Genomic DNA, 16,551 nt, shown 5'->3' with positions numbered 1-16,551 from the left:
CATTCACTAGGGAGGCTAGTGTCGTTAGACACACCACAGGGGGGCGGAGCCAGCATTGTGTGGGGAAAACCCAGCCCATCCAGGACACAGGTACACTCCTCCCACACATCACTCATGCTAATCTCCCACTCACCACCGGGCAGACCCATCCAGACTTCCTGGAGCCTGGCATGCCAGCCAGCTCCAGCCAATCACTCTCCAGCACCCTCACAGCACACGCACATCAATGTCCAGAAGTAGCACTTCCCTTCTAGACACATACATGCCGCAGACACCATCTCGCAGCATTCACTCTCACGAGTTTACACATACTAAACTCGAGCCTGCACTCCCCACGCATCAGAAACTACCAGGGACACACATATTCCCCATGCATTCCTATGGGAGTGCAGGCCAGCCATGCTACACGCACGCACTTTCACTCTTGGACCCAGGGAAAAGTGCGCAGAGACCCAAAAATCACTGACACATGGTCACAAATAACGCAAAAAGTTTAGGGGCGAACCTGCCCTACGGGCCAAGTCCAACACACAACATACAACACACCACCAATGTCACCTGTGTATCCACGGACATTCAACAAACAATGCTCATGTGCAGGCTGCTGGATTTAGCTTTGAGGGTCAACCAAACCCCAGGAATTACACTCCGCCTACAGGGATAAAATCACAGCAAAATGTCAAACTCATCTGATCAACACAAATGCAAAATCATGAAGGGCACAATCCTCTACACATCATGCCAATCCATGGCAAACATCAACTCCATACCAAATTAAACAATATGACCCAGCTCAGCCCTCACTCACTTCACGGGAATTTTATAGACACTTGGTACAGTCTCCTACCACTAGATCAGCAAAGTGAATGTCAACTTAGATGAACATAAGCAAGGCATACCACACAACACCTTAGCCCAAGTAAGCCACACTACACACCATCCTCTGGTGGCCACATGTCTACATGTTTCACATCACAAACACCGTGCTGGACATACTTTAAGGAGCACCCACACACCCCTGCCCACAGCACATCTTCCACAGGGCTGCATCCCCCATTGCACACGAACAGTGACAGTACATGGCCTCCACCATTGGAACATGCACCTCCACAGTAATTGCAAATGCTGAGAGCTAATTGACATTAGCAGTTACACCCCTGCTGACCAAACAGACGTCAAGACCCACAGGCACATCTTTCCACACACATTTGCAGTCAAAGTCATTAACCAGAGGGTCATCATGCACCCAGTGATGTTCATAGGAACATAGAACATCCCCAATCCTGCGCCATGACAAACAACAGCATCAAGAGGTCCCTCCTACACGCCACAGCAACATCCACACAATGCTCAAAGTCGGTCACACTGCCACTCCATATATACTATACATTGCATCATTTCAAGAAAGAATGTTCCACAACACACTAGCAGCCAGACTCCACTATGGCATGAGGCAAGGTAATACACCACACTGGAATGTCTCCACCCTTGCAGACCAGAGCAGATGATTCAGCCTAATACATTTCACAGCACAACACACAGAGTACTGATGCTGAGTTCCTCAGGGACTGTCCCTCAGTACCTTTGTCTACTATGTCTACATGGCTCCGCTTGCTGAGGACATCAGTGAACATGGACTCTGCATAGTACCCTACGCCTAATACACCCAGCTCTGCCTCTCCCTCACCAAGGTACCCAACATCACAGGACACGACTAACCACAATGGATGCGAGATGTGCCAACAAGTATGTGCCTCAGCTGGACAAATCTCCTTTTGTTGTCAAAACAGGTCATCATCCTCACAACAACCACTACCACATGGGACTATACCTGGGGGTACCCTGGGCTGGATAAACAGTTCAGCACTCATATGTGCCACACAAACTATACATTGTACAGAACACATCCCTCACCCTGTCATTACGGATAATAGCAGTATCCTCACCATACTTCTTCACCCTCTGCTAACTCTGCAAGAGCATCAAAATTATTGCCAACTGATGCATTGATTAGATCTGCTACACATCCATCATCATCAGCCTGTGCAATGTGAAAGCCCTCAATATCAGTATCAAAAATACCCTCAGTACAAAAATGATGAATGTCCAGACAACCGTAGGTAGACGTTCCCTGTGGCTCCCATGATAATACCACTTCCGCCTGCACATACAAGAGCTCTACTGCATCCACACCCATACAGATATACTGACACTCAAGGAGCTCACAAACGCCTACACAGTCAGCCAGAACCCTGGGCCAGCAAACCTCTACCAATGAATCTGCTTCTAGGCCCACAAGACATACGTCTGCAATACAGACCTAGCCATGGTCACATTTCCCTGCATCTACATAGCCAGCCTGTAAACCAGCTTTCTTTTCCACTTGAAGGAAAGACTTGGGTCATACTGGCCCTCAGCATTGGGAAACACTGCAGACATTGAGCTACAGTCTCAATACCAGGTGGCCCAATAAATGACGGCCCTTGTGCCATCTGACCCTCACTTGTTGTGACGTTGTGTGATGCCTAACCCTGCCTAATAGTCATCATCCATCACCAAGGCACATAGTCATGGGATAATGCTGCATGCAGCAAATCCAACCCTTGAACGCATTGATCTGCGTTACAGGCACGTGCAATGGGTGTTGCTGGGTGCCTTCCCAGCAACATCCATTGGCTTTTGACACTGCCCCAGATGTAATAGGAACATGAAATGTGAGGCACTGTCCAGAAATTACACAGACCCAGTGCAGGCGTGAAGAAGGCTCAATGTTGACAAATCTGATGAATTCTCCTTGTCTCCCCTTTTTCTCACAATGCAGTAGACATAGTAAGAGGAAGAGGCCGTTGTGATGATTGATTAACTGAGAGGTGTCCGTTCCTGTACAAGTCTGATGTTCACCGCAAGGCAGACACACTTGCCCCATTGTGCAAAGGTGACTGCGTTAGCGATGAACAGGACATTGTGCAACAGTGCTGGTGAGAACAACAGGACTGCGCAGTAACTTGCAGATACGGCACGGTCCTGCACTTCATCCTGCAAAAGGGTAGCGCAACAGGAAGGCCTGCTGTGCTCCACTACGGAAAAACGTCATGAAAGAGGTCCCACAATCTTTACACATGATTGTTGATCACATGGGCTCACCTGAGACGCATTACCTAAAGTCCCTCAAGGGTGAGTATTGGCCTGTATGAATTAGTGATAGTGTAATGAACATTTGGCTTACAATAGCTAACATGTAACGGTAATCTCAGATATGAGATCATTGTTGACATTCCTTGGCCAGCCAGGGTAAGGCTCACCCAGAGCTGATTTCTCAACTTCATATGCCTACAAGTACAACTTATTGTAATTGAAACACATATTTTATTAACAAAATTTGTTCACACTAATTAAATGCTATGCTAAACTACACTTTTCAAAATTATTAATAAAATCCTACACTAAGCTAATCTAAGGCACTAACATCTACACTTATCTTGTCTAACTGTTCCTGTACCTACCTCACACATACTACACAACACACAGATGACCCCCCCACCCCCTATTCAACAATCACACATCAGGCATACATACACTTAATCTAAACACATACTAATTAACCTACCTAACTAAACAATGAAATATTTTTTTTGTATTTCTTTTATACATCTCAAAATACATTTAACATACACTATACATCAACCCCCACCCACTCCTAATAACTTAACACTTATCCTAACACTATTCCTAAGTACTACAACTATCCTAAAAACTATCTAACCATTTAAAAATTGTAAACAATAACAAGGTCCGTAACTTGACATGTGAAATTCCATGTCATGGACAACGACCACAGTTGTGCACTCTGTGTTCATTCCTGCTCGTCCATTTGTTCAATGGTGGCCTTCATGTCGGCAACCATGGACAGCAGGGTGGCCAGCTGCAGTTGCATGCCCGCAACCTTCAATGTCAGTTCCTTTTGGGCCTTTTCAAAATTTTCCATTTTGCCCTCAATATTGCCAATTTTGGCCATCAGGAGCACACCGTCGATCTCAGGGGGAGCTGCTGCATGCCCTGTTGCTGTACGTCCAACTTGCGCTACTGCAGCTCCACCTGTCCTCGTTGCAAGGGCCTCTGCAGTGGTGGGTCCAGATTTTGGAGCAGTGGTTGTCACTGGGGTCAGATCCGAGGGATGTCCAGAAGTGGAATGACTTGCAGAGCCTGAACCAAGACTAGCTGGGGGTGCAACCAAACCAGATGTTGATGGTGCTGATGTCTGAATGCCTGAGGGTCCACTCTGTGTAGGAGAAACAGTGTCCATCTGGGGATCTTGATCTTCACATGATCCAGTTGCTGGTCCGGAGTCCATGAGTGAGGTTTTTGCCTTTTCCTTCCTTCTCCGCGTGTTGGATGGTGGAGTGGGAGTTGGTGATCTCCAGGCTCCAGCAGCACGTGAGTGCTCATGTCGGCGTCCCATCTGCCTGAATGAACGTGCAACATTCCGTATGTGGCGGTATCTCTCTAGACGGATGCGATACTGCCTCTCCTCATCTTGTGTCATGTTTTCTGTAATGGAGCAATGACATCCACATCAGTCTGCACTTACACATTGACACCTGTACACATGCACATTAATGCAATCTTCTGAACATTTTGTCAAGGGCCTATCGTTAACAGGGCATCAATTTAAAAGCATGGTGCATCATCATCGATGGTCATACACAGGGATGCTAAGTGATGTTGCGTAATACCTAACATGATAAATAATGTACATGACATGTAAGGCCTCAATACATATGAGATGGTGCATTCCAATGCATTTGTCCTGGCCATGAACCCAATGCTCGCCATTCACATATGCAGGCCCCTTCTCAACATGATGCCAGTGCATCTGTGTGCAGGCAAGGTTTGTATAGGCATTGTAATTGTACACTTCATACGCAGATACATAGCAAGGTATATGGACCATCATCCCTGTATGCTGCACAAGCCTACATACATGTAAAATGCACCATGTAAACGAAACATGGCCAAATTAGGATTCTGTTGCAAGGAAAGACACAGGTGTGCACTGCAATTGATTTGGGCACCGCCTCCTATCATTTCACTCTTGTACATGGGGTGCTGCTTGGGAGTAAATACGTGCTGCGTTTTCACACTACGCAACACACACTGCACAACACTTTCATGGTAGACGCATCTTGACAGGGGACGTCATATCATGGCCAGCATCAAGGCCTGGTATGTGGATTGACTATGCATGATAAATGATGCAATGGCCATTTATACACATGTACATCAATGCATATTTACTACTGATGTCAATAGTGAATTCTGCCGGTGACCCTTTTAGTTGCATAGGTAACTGCATGATTATTGTGCTAATTGATGATGGACTTGCAGCACTGTTGCATCCCTCTAACAATTGCAAGTACTGACACACGTGGGGCACAAGGAAATCCTACTTGTAGGAGGTATGTCTATGTTGTACTACAATTAGCATGTGTCATGTAGCCATGGTCTACATACACTGACTGTCACGTACCCCAAGGCTCCTTGCTCAGCACGACACTCTTCGACATCTCCATGTGCACACTTGCCACCATTGCATGCACACACCACCACAACATAAAATCCTATGCCAATGACACCCATCTAGTACGGTCCCTCACCCAAGACCCAGCCCCAACCAAAAACAACCTCCATGAAGGAAAGATAGACGCTGCAGAATGGAAGAAGCTCAGTCAGCAGATACTGTAGACACACAATACAGAGGTTATCATCCTTGGCAAATCAACATCCGCCAGGGACGACGCCTATTGGTCCACAACAATGGTCACTGCAACAACACCCACGGAGCATACACCCCACTTGGGATTCTTCCAGGTCTACTCACTCACAACTAACAAACAAGTGGACGTCATGTCATCCTTATGATTCTACACCCTGCGCATGCTCCGATAGATATTCTGGTGGATCACCACCGGAACGTGTGAGACGGTCACCCAGGCCCTCATCAACAGCCAAGTGTACAACGGGAATGCCCTATACACAGGAACCACTGCCAGACTTCCCTTAGAATTACTACCCATAGTAAATGCATCGGCACAACTCATCCTCGACAGCCCTCACCACAGCAGCATTTCTACAGGCCATATTGACCAACACTGGGTCACCGTCAACACAAGGATCACGTTCTGGCTCCTCACCCACACACACACACAGACACATGACATGGGCCCAGAATGACTCCTCAACCGCCTCTCGTTCTCAGATCCTACCGGCCACCTCCACTCCACCAGCCTCCCACTGGCCACCATCCCAAGGATTGACTGATCCACCTCTGGAGGTAGATCATCCTCCTACCTGGCAACCAAGACATGAAACTCCCTAGGCGCACAACTACGACTGACCAGGACCATCTTACCTTCATTAAAGAACTGAAGACCTGCCTATTTCATCAGTAGCAGCACACCCCCTCCCTTCAGTACCTTCAGACCCTCACACCTGAGTATGGTGCTCTATGGAGGTCTTGATGTATTGTTTGATTGTGGTTTCATTTTATGTGATAGATACTTACAGCAGCACAAGAAGTGTTACTGTGTCCCTTGCACACTGTAACACCTCATACATGTGACCCTTATCTTTGAGTTTATGGATTTCCACATGGTGCCATTGAGTCCTTGACACTTCCATGCACATGTGATGTGTAAACATGCTGCATGCAAGAATGATGATTTTGGACTGTCTGCATACATGGCATGCATGAGGAGACATTGTAAGCATACAGACAAAGATAGTAATGATTTCACACTCACCAGTGGCCTTAGGATTCTTGAAGGACTCCACCTCATCCCTTGTGTATGGTGGTGGACCACCTACAAGGGAAAGACAATAGAGCAGATTCTCAGCGTATGTAGCATATTTCAACACAGTACAGAGATTACATGAGAGTCAGTGGTATCTTCAACATTGGCTTACGATGCGTCCCATGAGGCAACCTGATTCATACAACAGTCTCAGGCTAAGTGCTTCACATGTGAAGCACACTCTTCCACTGCATGTATGACACACATGTGATCCCTTGTTTGTGGTGTCACATTGAGATGGCATTTGCCAAATACTTGCACACTTGTCCCATATCGATAATATGTTTGCATTGTGTAGATGTATGTGATTGTGCTTTTATGAGGGACTTCATTTATAATGCAGCGCACCATGGTGAACAAACGGCACAGATGCGTGAGGCATCTGTGCGGGAATTGTGGCCCATTGCTGGAGTTGCATCGCAAGCGCAACGCAGCTCCAGCAAGGCTCAGGGGTACACCATCTGCACAATGCTGCGTCAAGACCTACGCCTGCTTCAAGCAGGCGCAGGGTTTTGACGCAGCATTGCCCAGAAAGTGACTGAGTGAAATCTCATAGATTTCACTCAGCCACTTTCATGAGGCGTTCCTGCGCAGGAACGCCCCCCCCTGTGCAGGAACGCCTTCTTATGGCGCAGTGCTTTACAACGTTGTAAATAGGGCACATTGTTTGCGCCGCAGTTGGTCAAATAAAGTGACGCAATTGCGGTGCAAAGAGGCGCAACTGCCTCATAAATCTGCCTTTATGTATGTAGCATTTTTGTGTAGCAAATTATGTTTGAGATTTAGCAAATTAACACCAACCTGTAGTTGATGGTAAGGTGCATTTTTTTCCAATAATGCACAATTTAGCTTTTTGGAAGGTGGCAGGTGATGCACACACATGCCCATAGGGCATGTATGTGCACCATATGCACACACATATACTTTTGAGGGCTGCAGCAGGGTGTCTTTGAGACACCCCTGCACCCTTGTAATAATTCACAAATGTCGATTAGCAAATAGCAGATTTGCAATTAGTGTATTTATTTCAAATTATTCCTATGGGCCTCCTGGGCCATGGCAATGCATATGGATTTATCCCTTAATTGCAAAGTATAAACATGCAAAGTTGCACATACGGAAGATTAAGGAATTCCTAAAATAATTGCGCATTTTCTTCATACATACCATTTTGCAATTCATAAATAGCGATTCCTTGAAAATCTCAATTTTTGATTAGCAAAAGGGTTTGTTGATAGATATGGCCCTATATCTGATGTTACAGCGGCGCAAGGGGATCATCAGTGTGGCCCCTGTAGTTTCACAATGGAATAGCTTAACATTACAATACAGCTGTTAATACATGAAATAAATGTAATTTGACTTACCAATTGTTCCCTCGACCTCAATTCCAAGGTGGTCCAGGAGATCCTGCTCACGGTTGATGAGATCAGCCCACTGATGCTTGTACTGTCTGAGGGTCCTGTCCACTCCAAATATTCGCAACATCTGGTACCGGACACTCTCCCACCTCAGCTTCCTTTCTTGGGTTGGGTAACCCAGCAGTACCCTGCCTCCACTCCCAATCATGTTTGGGAGGTAGTGGACTATCAGCCACAGTAGCCCCCCATACTCCTGCTCAGTAAGGTTCCTAGACCTGGGTGACATTGTGACAAAGCACAAGCCACGCTGTGTGAATGCAACTAAAAAAATGTTGCTTTCACAGGAATCCCCCTATTACTATAAATCCACTAAACAGAACACTAATCCCCCTATTACTAACTTTGAAAACCCCTTAACAGAACACTAATCCCCCATTACTAACTTTGAAAACCCCTTAACAGAACACTAATCCCCCTATTAATGACTATTAAAACCCCTAAACAGACAGACACCCCTTTACACACAACACACAGGTAGACAATACACAACACTACAGAGACTATTTGGACACAGTTAGCAAGACACACACTGTAAAACAACTGCAGGACAGGACAAAACTCTCAAGCACTTTGCAAACACACTCCTACACCTCTCAGAGACTACAAAGGAGTGAAAGAGAAAGTATGATATTACTTCCTGTTTGTGAGCAGGGCAGGCTGGTTACATCATTTCCTGTTGCGATGCGACTCGTTTCCGTCGATGCGTCATTATTGGCATGCGAATAAAACGTAATTATGTCGCATCGTTGATTTGAAGCATGGTACACTGTTAAAATATTTCCCCTTACGGTGCGACCAGTTATGGTGGAAGCGTCATTATTGGCATGCGAATAAAACGTTATTATGTCGCATCGTTGATTTGAAGCATGGTACACTGATAAAATAATTCCCCTTACGGTGCGACCAGTTATGGTGGAAGAGTCATTATTGTCATGCGACCAAATCTTTATTATGTCGCATCATTGATTTGAAGCATGGGTGACTGATGACATTTTCCCCTGAAGGTGCGACCAGTTGTAGTAGAAGCGTCATTATTGGCATGCGAATTTAAACGTAATGATGTCGCATCGTCGATTTGAAGCATGGTACACTGCTTATTTATTTCCCCTTACGGTGCGCGACCAGTTATCATGGAAGCGTCATTATTGTCATGCGACCAAATCTTTATTATGGCGCATCGTTGATTTGAAGCATGGGTGACAGATGACATATTTTACCCTTACGGTGCGACCAGTTATCCTGGAAGCGTCATTATTGTCATGCGACCAAATCATTATTATGTCGCATCGTAAATTTGATGCATGGCTGACGACATTTTCCCCTCAAGGTGCGACCAGTTTTAGTAGATGCGACTTTATTGGCATGCGTCACAATCTTCATTAATGGCACATTGCAGTTTTTATCTGACAATGTTGTTGCATATATTAACTGCTGTATTTTTGACACTGGGCAAAAGATGCGTGTTTACGCTTAGCATGAAAGTGTCTCAACAGGAACACAAAATTTTTGTGTGTAAATTTTTGTTGTTTGTATATTCAGCTGAGTCAGACTATGACATGTGTTGACCAAAGTCACTTTTGGGCCTTGTGTAACGTCACTTTTGTGCGTGGAGTCAGGAATGCATGGGTCAGATTGTGACGTTGGCAGACCTATCGTCACTTTTGTGCGTGGAGTTGGGAATGCATGGGTCAGATTGTGACGTAGGCAGAGCTAATGTCACTTTTGTGCGTCCAGTCAGGAATGCATGGGTCACATACTGACGTACGCAGACCCAACGTCACTGTTGTGTGTAGAGTCATGAATGCATGGATGAGATTATGAAGTATGATACACCAACTTCATTTATGTGCCTGCCACATTTGTTCTATTATGCAAACTTGTGTGAGCACTGAGGGCTACTTTTTCATGGATGGTCATATTTAGCCTCACATCCACTGTGTAACATAATACTGAATGTAATGTTTGTCCTATTATTGATTTACCTCCAACATGACTTTGCAACATACAAGAAAGTTTTTATATTTTTACCTGCTGTGTGATTTCATAATGTGGACTCATCTTCACCTGTGCTTTTTTCATTTTCTGCACCACAAAATTGGGATGGTAAATGTTGGTTTTTGACAATTGTGAATTTATAACCTAATTTATGATGTTTTTGCGTAGATTATTACAGCATGCATTCCTGCGGCACTTCCCTGCAGCAAGCAAATAGGGCAGGAAGGTGCTGTGTCTTTGACATACGGGAGATTCCTGTGCTTTTCATGTGCGCTGACTCACAATGGCCGGCCTGCCTACCTGCACTATGTATACTGTGTTGCATGGAGGAATATTTTTGTACAGGAACGGTCACCTTCATACACATGTGCATTCATACCCTGCACACAGACACACATGCACTATGGTGCCAGGGTACCTCTGTTGAACAGACACTGGTGAGTGTGGCCATTGCAGGTGAAATTGCAAGGCAGTACAATGTAAATGGATGTGTGGCCTGATGTATGTCTGATGTCAGCCTCCAGACATGAGTAAATGTCATGTATACCTGGTGACCTATCCTTAGGACACCCCCGCGCTGCACAGCCACCAGCTGTCGCGTGTTCCCCCCGCCTGAGTGCCACTGCTCTCAGCCTCGCTGAGCCGTCCTTCCTCTGGCTACGCCCCCCGCCGCCGCTCGTTCTCCCGCATTTTCTGCCTTTTGTTGTTTAGTTTGTAACTGTACAGCATTCCGTATTTAATTCCTGTTTTGCCCTCTGCTTGTACTGGTGTCCCCCCACTGTGTTTTGTCCCCCACGCCCACCCCCCCGCTCCCCGCTTCCCACCGCGAGTGTGCACACGCCCCCTCCCTTCTGTGCCCTCCCCGCTGCCGCCTCCCAGCTGCTCCTCCCTCCCTGCACTTGGCCATAAATGGTGACCGTGCGCACGCGCAGCGGGAGCGCCGATTGTGTGCCGAAGACGCGCCAAAGGTAAGCCCGTCTGCGCCCATCCGCGCCTGGACCGCGCCCAGTGCCAGGACCCCTGGCTCCCGCAGACACCAGCCCACCCGTCGGACCTACGACGCCGCCAAACTCTACGCACTCAACGCCGGTCGAAGCCCGGCCTGCTATCGAGCCACCCCGAGACGCACCCACAGACCCTTCTGCTGCCACTCCTGCAAGTTCACCTGCATCCGGACCTGCACTACACCAGCACCGACCAAGCCGAGCACCAGCAGCAACCACCTCCAGTGCATCCTGCTCAACACCCGCTCCATCCACAGACACGCCGTCCAACTCTGGAACCTGATCGACACCACATCTCCAGACGTCGCCTTCCTCACAGAAACCTGGATGAACGCCTCCTCAGCGCCCGACATCGCCATCGCCATCCCGGACGGCTACAAGATCATCCGGAGGGACCGCGTCAACCAGACAGGAGGTGGCATCGCCATCATCCACAGGAACTCCATCCGCATCACGACCAACACCGACGACGCCCTCGCACGCGCCGAACACCTGCACTTCCAGATCCACATCAACCCCAAGACCACCCTCAGAGGCACCCTCATCTACAGACCCCCGGGACCACACACACAATTCAGCGAAAACATCGCTGACTTCATCAGCCCGCACGCCCTCCTCTCCGCTGACTACATCCTCCTCGGGGACCTCAACTTCCACCTGGAGAACAACAAAGATCGCAACACCACCACCCTGCTGGACAACCTCGCCAACCTCGGTCTCAAGCAGCTGGTGACCACCCCCACCCACTACGCCGGACACACACTCGACCCCGTGTTCTCATCCAGCAAGGACATCACCTTCAGCCACGCCACCGGAATCCACTGGACGGACCACAGCTGCGTCCACTTCAGCTTCAAAAAGACCACGATCCACCACCACCAGCAACAGATTGCACGCAGAAGCTGGTACAAGATCACAGCCGACCAGCTTGCGACTTCCCTGAGCATGAACCCTCCCACCAGCGCAACGAACCCAAGCCAGGCCGCCACCAACCTCGCAAAGTGGATCAGCAACTGCGCAGATGACCTCGCCCCTCTGAAGACCCCACCTAGCAGACCCGGCAGCAAGAAAGCCCCATGGTTCACCAACGAAATCAAGAGCTCCAAGAAGAACTGCCGAGCACTCGAGAAAGCCTGGCGCAGAGACCCAACACCGAACAACATGACTGCCCTCAAGCTTGCCACCCGAAAACACCACCAACTAATCCAAGCCACCAAGAAAAATGCATTCAAGGAACGACTGGACAGCAACGCACACAACAGCAAGGTGCTCTTCAACATCGTTAAGGAGCTCTCCAACCCCAACGCCGGAAACAACGACATCACCCCTTCGCAAGACCTCTGCAACTCCCTCGCCTCCTACTTCCACAACAAGATCACGGACATACACAACAGCTTCAGCACTCAACCAACGCTCGCCACGACTAAACGACCGCCCCCCCACCACCCTCCGCGCCTGGACCCCGATCAGCACCGAAGACACCATCCGCATTATGAACTCCATCCACTCCGGATCTCCGACCGACCCCTGCCCTCACCACGTATTCAACAAGGCCGACGCTGTCATCGCACCCCACCTGAGGGACATCATCAACGCCTCCTTCGACACCGCCACCTTCCCGGAGAGCTGGAAGCACGCCGAAATCAGCGCTGTACTAAAGAAGCCTTCAGCCGACCCCACCGACCTCAAGAACTACCGCCCCATCTCGCTGCTCCCGTTTCCTGCAAAAGTCATCGAGAAGACCGTCAACAAGACCGTCAACAAGCAGCTGGCCGCCTTCCTCGAGACGAACGGATCCCTCGACCTCTCGCAGTCTGGCTTTCGGGCCAACCACAGCACAGCACCAAGACCGCCCTGATCGCAGCCACCGATGACATCCGAGCCCTGCTAGACAACGGAGAAACAGCGGCCCTCATCCTCCTAGACCTCTCCGCGGCCTTCGACACTGTCTGCCACGTACCCTAGCGCAGCGCCTCAGCGACGTTGGACTCCAGGAGAAGGCACTGGAATGGATCACCTCGTTCCTCGCCGGAAGGACACAGAGAGTCCGCCTCCCCCCGTTCAGATCAGAAGCCACCAAAGTCATTTGCGGCGTTCCTCAAGGCTCCTCGCTCAGCCCAACCCTCTTCAATGTCTACATGAGCCCCCTCGCAGTCATCACACGCCAACACAAACTCAACATCATCTCCTACGGCGACGACACCCAGCTGATCCTCTCCCTCACCAACGACCCCGCCACCGCCAGAGCCAACCTACACGAAGGGATGACAGACGTAGCCATGTGGATGATGAACAGCTGCCTGAAATTGAACTCGGACAAGACGGAAGTCCTCATCCTGGGATCCTCACCCTCCGCCTGGGACGACTCCTGGTGGCCCCGCGCCCTGGGCAGCGCACCCAAACCGACAGACCACGCACGCAACCTGGGCTTCATCCTGGACTCCTCCCTCTCCATGACCAAACAAGTCAACGCAGTCTCCTCGTCGTGCTTCAACATCCTGCGCATGCTACGTAAGATCTTCCGGTGGATCCCCACCGATACCAGAAAGACTGTTACCCAGGCCCTCGTCACCAGCCGACTGGACTATGGCAACTCCCTCTAGGCCGGAACCACTGCCAAACTCCAGAAGAGACTCCAGCGGATTCAGAACGCCTCAGCACGACTCATCCTGGACATCCCCCGTCGCAGCCACATCTCCGGACACCTGAGAGATCTGCACTGGCTCCCGGTCAAGAAGAGAATCACCTTCCGTCTCCTCACCCACGCACATAAAGCCCTACACAACCAAGGCCCAGGATACCTCAACAGCCGCCTCAACTTCTACGCTCCCACACGCCACCGTCCCCCGCATCCGAAGAGCCACCACAGGAGGAAGGTCCTTCTCCTACCTGGCCACCAAGACTTGGAACTCCCTCCCGACCCACCTCCGCCTGACCCAGGACCACCTTGCCTTCAGGAAGCGGCTCAAGACCTGGCTGTTCGAGCAGTAGCGGACCCCCCTCCCCTAGCGCCTTGAGACCCTCTGGGTGAGTAGATGCATGATGAGGATGTTATTTTTCACATTCTTAAAAAAAATTATGCACTATGTCAGCACGTCTGCGGATGCCGGCTGCTGTGCTTTGGTTTACAGGAGCATGGCCGTCCTCCTGGTCATCCTCCGGCATTTGTGGATTTAAATCAGGTCCATCATCCCAGGGGACTTTTGTGAGCACACATATGTTGTGCAGTATTGCACAAGCCAAAATTAATTTGCACACTGTCTCTGGTGAATACAGCATACGTCCACCAGACTTGTCCAGGCGCCGAAACCTGGCCTTGAGCAGACCAAATGTTCTTTCGACAATGTTTCTGGTCCTGCAATGTGCTTGGTTGTACGCTACTTCCTGTGGCGACTGTGGGTTTCCATAAGGTGTCATCACCCACGGCTGGATGCCATATCCCTGGTCAGCTGTAATGGAATAAATGAGAAGGTACAATGAAATGCTTGTAATGGTTCTGGTAAACTACAGGCCATATGTTGTGGCCAATATTTCATTTGGCAGTGTCCATTGGGCATGGATGTTGCAGAGAACACACCCAGTGACTCACATGCAAGACACCTTTGGCACATAGTTATGCTGGGAAATGGACACAGATTTAGACGGACATGCATTGACTCCCTATATGCCTCTACATGACCTTGGGCCTCATTTATGAAGGACTTGCGCCACTGGTGCGTGACTTTTTCCCATTTTTGAAGTTATGCACCGGCAGCGCATGACCTTAATTAATTATGCCCCTTCTATTGATGTATATGTATATGCTAGTACAACATTATTCCATCCATGACCTCATTAAAGCGTCATTGAAGCAATATTACCAGTATGGTAGCATGGATGGTGCATTGTATCATACTCTTTTGCTTACCTACAAGTAGGCCATTGCCATACTGGCCATTCTTGAAGCGGTAATTTATGATGCAGTTCCGGAATATGAAGGCATCATGTACACTGCCAGGGTATTTTTCCAGCACATTGGTAAATAGTCCACGGTGATCCACAATGGCCTGTACATTGATTTAATATGTATGTTTGCGATTTATGTACAAATGTGCTGTTGCTGCCGGAGGTACTAATTGCACATGTGTACAGTCATTGGCACCCAGCACATGGGGTAAGCCTGCTATGTCATAGAATCCTTGCTTGATCTCCATCTGCTGTTGTGGATTGTTGGGGAAACGGAGGTAGCGGGGTGTCAGATGGATGATGGCATCCAGGACAGTTGGTAGGAATGATGAGAAAGCTGGCTGGGATATTCCTGCCACTTTGGCAACTGTTGTCTGGAAGGAGCCCGACGCTAGCATATGCAACACAGCCAGGAGCTTTGCCTGTGGCGGTATGTTGGTAGGCCTGTTGGTTGCTACCTCTAGCCTTGGTACAATGAGTCACAGTAGATGTTGTATGGTCTGCTTCTTGAGGCGAAATAGACTTATGACCTCCTCATTCCTGAGGCCGCTCAGGACGCTCCTTTGACGGAATAACCGCTCCTTTCTCCGGCGTTGCCTTGGGGGGGTGGGTGGATTTTGTGGGGCGGGGGGTTGTGGTGGGAATCCTGGTGCTAGTCGTCTCCGTCTGGCAGCTACTCGCAGCATTACAACCTCCATGGTGTGGGGATAGTTGCAGCAATGTCCACTGTGGCCTCTCCTCTTGCTATGTGCCGATGCGTCTTTTCCTGCGCGTCGGTTTTGTAAGCGCACCAATTCTGACGTAACCGCAACGCTGCGCCGTTTCCGCAACAGATGCGTCAAAAGTGGATAAAGTCATAAATATGGATGCGTCACTTTTGCGTGTGTTTCTCCGTGGTAACGCCCACCTTGCATACATTAATACTTACGTTTCGCACGGCATTTTCGCGCAGTAGTTTTCCCCGCGCAGTGGGCTGAAAGTGGCGCATCGTCGGAGATGCGCCACTTCATTAATATGGCCAGTATTTAATGAAAGGATATGCCAAATTGTATGTTCCATATGTTGTTGTATGAATGAAGACTCAGAGAATCAGACGAACATCCAGAGACAACTATCACTACCCTCCACCTTTAGCCCAGCTTTAGATCAACTAGGGCCAGAGGTGGCTGCTTCTGAATTGGTGGTTCTTCAGAGGTTAGTGCAAGCACTACGTTTTGTTCCTAAACCACTGTACAATCTAAATAGAGAGGAATCTGTGGCACTTTACTCTCTGAGATTGAACAGAGATTTGGTTATAAAGAGTTGCGACAAGGGTGGAGGCATAGTTCTAAAATA

This window comes from Lissotriton helveticus, chromosome 12, assembly GCF_964261635.1.
Source record: "Lissotriton helveticus chromosome 12, aLisHel1.1, whole genome shotgun sequence".
Classification (NCBI taxonomy): Eukaryota; Metazoa; Chordata; class Amphibia; order Caudata; family Salamandridae; genus Lissotriton; species Lissotriton helveticus.
Note: the sequence above shows the minus strand (reverse complement) of the source record.